Source organism: Hemitrygon akajei, chromosome 9 (assembly GCF_048418815.1).
Source record: "Hemitrygon akajei chromosome 9, sHemAka1.3, whole genome shotgun sequence".
Classification (NCBI taxonomy): domain Eukaryota; kingdom Metazoa; phylum Chordata; class Chondrichthyes; order Myliobatiformes; family Dasyatidae; genus Hemitrygon; species Hemitrygon akajei.
The window spans coordinates 144,770,356-144,775,224 of NC_133132.1; positions in this window are offsets into that span (position 1 = coordinate 144,770,356).

Sequence of the window (4,869 nt, forward strand, 5' to 3'; positions counted from 1 at the left end):
CCTCTCAGTTATTCCACAGAACTCATGTGCTTAGTTTTATCTAACTATTTATTTATTTATTTATTTATTTAATTGCATGGTTTGTCTTTTGCACATTGGTTGCTTGTCAGTCTTCTGTGTCGTTTTTCATTATTCTACAGTATTGCATTTCTCCATTCTACTGTAAATGCCTGCAAGAACGTGAATCTCAAGACAGTATATAAGTACATAATAAATTTACTATGAACTTTGAACTTGTAACTTCAAATGAATGAGGGGCTAGTTGTGGTACAGTCCAATGTGGCATATGTTTTTTGAATGTATTCCCACAATGAAATGTAGTGAAATGTTACACCTAGACAGTCCATGTCTAGGATTCATGAAGAATCCAGTGATATACATCAGTTGGGAAAGCAGACAATTAAATGGCAGTAGGCTTGTGGGTCCATGTTAACTTGTACATATGCGGGAACCCAAGTCTGTTTTTGCTCACCTTGCGTAATAGAAGACTGCATTCATTTTCTGATGTAAAAAAAATTATGGCTGAGCTCTACCTCAATATTACTTATTTGTCTTTGATTCAGATACGGACCTCCTGCATAATATATATTTGTCAATTTCAGTTTTGGAAATCCACTTGCTCTGATGTCCACAGCTTTCTCAGGGTGACCACTTCAGGTTTCTAAGTAACTTATGTTAATAATTGTTTCCTGATTCAGGATCTGTCTCTTTGTTCCAGATTTCTTCAATAGAGGAAAAAGACTGCCTTTCAAATTCTTTCATCATTTGAAGAGTCTAGATCTCTCAATCGCTTCAATCATCACCAAAAGAACACAAATCACATTTATGTGATTTGCCTTTGTAATTTAACTGCTTAATGCTTGCTAACATTTAGGTAAATCCACATTATTATGAAAGTAAATAATTGACATGTATTGTGTTTGCAGTCACTGATAAACCTTCATTGAATTCTTGGTTTTGTTACGAATACGGAGCAAATCTGATGGGCAGAAGGGTACAGAATCACCAATGCCTGCCCCCACATTTTTGAGAATCGCAAGATCGCTATTATTTTGGGTCTGATACCCAGGAAATGAGAGAGATACACATCATGTCAGTGATGAGAGAGACAACGCAGAATACACAACAAGGTGGAATGTCTCCTATTGACAAAGAGAGGGATTACTGCTATTGTCTCTTGGAGAAGGAATTGTGTATTGAGTACTGTACTATTCATTGAAACCCCTCGGGGCAGCCAGAGTGGTCTGGTTGAGGGATTGCATCATCCCAACCTGATTGACATCTGAGACCCCGTGAGTGAGGATAAAAGGAGGGTCTGGGGAACACCCCTCAGACGCACCAGGAGAAACGCTAGAAATCCAGTGACAGTGTTTTATAGCGAAGCCGGTGAGAGCTCGTGTGCGTCCTCCCTTGCCTGGGTGGCGGGCTCATCATGGAAGAACGGTTTAGCTAAAGGAGAGGTTATACTTGAGCGGCCACAACGAGACACCGACGGATCGAAATCATAAAGGAAGGTTGGCAAAAACAATAGCGGTAACTGTTCCCATTCTTCTATCTCTCTCTCTCTCTCTCTCTCCAACAATTGCAACACAGCGACAAACAAACACTGGAGCCTGTGTGAACTGAAACAAACTTTATATTTCCATCGGACAATTCATTATCCCCTAGACAACGATAGAGCTTATTTCTTATTGATGATTATTATACCCGCACTTTTAGGTTTAGTATTGATGACGTATATTATCTGTATATTTGCATTGATATTATTTTTGTGTATTTTTACTAATAAATACTGTTAAAAATAGTATCACCAGACTCCAACGGACGCCTCTATCTTTGCTGGTAAGACACCCAGTTACGGGGTTCGTAACAGTTTCAAAATCAGACAGAAGTGTTGGAGCCTTTCAATAATGGCAGAACTTAGACAGGATAAAGAAGGAAAGGATGCAGATTATGTAGTAATAACTGAAAGATAATTATGATTATAAGAAAAATATCTGTTACATAACTGAGTAAGAATATCTTTGATTATGCTCTGGAACATGTCAGAAGTGTTTGCAATGTTGATCAGGCAATTAGCATATTTAGATTCTTATTTGTGCACAGAGACTCAGGAAACAGGTGTCTCATGACAGTAATATATTTGTTTATTATTAAGTGAACTATACCCCTTATAATGTACAAACATAAATATTTTAAACCTTTAAACTTTTATATTTTGTTATTATTTCCTTAATAGTAATACACCAATACAAGTATAAAGATTTGAATTAGTTAAACCATGTAAGTGGTGTACATTTGCTGATTTGAACCCATCTAGGACATTGGTAGATTTTAATCATAGAAGCAGAATATTGCAGTGGTTAATTTTAAGTCATTATATTAAATTATGACACACATTTATAATTACTAGAATATGTGCAGTAGCATTGTCTGCAAATAATAGTGTGCCTGACACAGTTTTAAAGTTCAAAACACTTTAAAGACGACAATGTAGTAATAAGGCCATAAGACCGTAAAGACATAGGAGCAGAATTAGGCCATTCAGCCCATTGAGTCCGCTCCGCCACTTCATCATGGCCGATCCCAAATCCCATCAACCCCATACACCTGCTCTCTCACCGTATCCCTTGATGCCCCGACAATCAGGAATCTATCAACTTCCGTTTTAAATATACCCACACACTTGGCCTCCACCACAGTCTGTGGCAGAACATTCCACAGAGTCACCACCCTCTGGCTAAAAAAAAATTCCTCCTTACCTCTGTTCTAAAGGGTAGCCCTAAATTTTGAGGCTGTGCCTTCTAGCTCTAGGTACCCCCACCATAGGAAACATCTTCTCCATTTCCACCCTATCTGGTCCTTTCAATATTCAGTAAGTTTCAATGAGATCCCCATGCCGCCTTCTAAATTCCAGTGAGTACAGGCCCAAAGCTGCCAAACACTCCTCATATGTTAACCTCTTCATTCCCAGAATCATCGTCATGAACCTCCAATGGACTCTCTCCAATGATAACACATCCTTTCTGAGATAAGGGACCCAGAACTGTTGACAATACACCAAGTGAGGCCTGACTAGTGTCTTATAAAACTTCAACACCATCTCCTTTTTATATTCTATTCTCCTTGAAATAAATGTCAACATTGCATTTGCCTTCTTTACCACAGACTCAACCTGTGAATTAGCCTTCTGGGAGTCTTGCATGAGGATTCCTAAGTCCCTTTGCACCTTAGTGCTGGGTGCATATGAACCAAAGACATGCTTTCAGAAATTTCTTTTCCAGCCAATGATTTTTACAATGAATTCAAATTTCTAAAGACTTCCATGGTGTTTTATTTATGCGATTCACAATAGCACAGTTACATTTACCCATTGAATTATTTTTTAAATTACAATGACCAGATTAATTTTTATTTCAAGGTCACAAGCTCTCTCAATAGCTTGAGCGTGATGATAATAATATGGCCCAGAACTGTGACTGTGAGCTGAATTTCAATTGTGCAGTCAGAGCATGTACTGCAGCTCCACGTTTCCAGAATACTTTAGTACCTTTCAGTCAGTTATACTTATGATATTCTTCTTCAGCTTTCGCTATCTACTTCACAACAATGTTCCTTCAGATCAATTTGAAAGGCAGCAGCATGAACAATGACTGCAGGTTACTGGCATAAAATATTAGTTCTTGTTCTCCCCACGGGCACTATTTATTGGAAATCTGCAATTCCATGTTCTTGATTGTTTCTGGGTGAAGTCACACCAATTGTGTAGGTAGGCTGGGCACTTCCATCAAGATCCATTCTCATCCCCCTGCCTGAGCTATGTACCACCAATGTCAATCAGCCTGAAACACATCCTTCAAGTCTTCCTGATGTAAATTGTGGTTCTTGTGTCCATTAACCTACTGTGAATGTTTTGCAGTCATAAAAAGGAGCCCACTCTATTTAGATACCATATAAAGGGCCACTTAGTTTGCAATGGGAGGGCAGGGCAGTTCTAAAGCCCACCAGAGACTGCTTACCCATCTCCCAAATGGCTCAAAGATGCACAGAGTGCTTTTTGGAATATTTAGCAATTGAGAAGCTCACCAAATTGGTGATTCAATGGACAATCTGTCTATGAACAGGAGGAGTTTCCTCTGCTTCAACTTGATGAACCATTATCTTCAAGTCTGAATGCTTGCCTTGCTATTTCCTGGCAGTCTCGGTCTTCATGCAGTAACCAAAGTGAACAACTTTCTTACATCAGCAATATGATTGGAGTGCTACCTTTGGTCATCTACTGCTTTATGTCGAAGCCACGTCAATGCTTTTGCACTCTGGCTTGCAGATTTGTGGGAAGCAACACTCTGTGGGGGTTATGGGTGGTGTATATTGTGCATGTCTGTGTGTGTCAGTATTAAAGGGATTTAAAGTGCTTTGAAGATTACCTTGAAGATAGTATGATATTTTTGCTGCACTCCTCTCTCAGATGTTGATTCCCCTCTTGCTACTAATCTTATACACAGTACCAGCATTCACTGTCCCACTTGGTGTTACACGGGGGCGATGGAAGAGAACCCAAGAGCAGAACACTGGCACATCGACTCAGTTGGGGAGGCTGGCGTAGACCTGAACGGAGAGCAGGAAACCAGAGGGATCTTGACAAGGAGACAGGATTTATAAAGACTCTCTAGAAACTAGAGCGGAACTTAGAACTACCGGTTCTAATCGGAACAGGGAACAAAGTATCACACGAGAATTGACCAACGAACTGGCAACCTGTGATAGAGTCGCCATTGTATTTATTTCCCAGTCTCTGATGAAAGCCAGATGTATGGTAATTGGGTAACTAGCGGCAATTGACTGAAATTGGGGCATGATCAGGGAGAA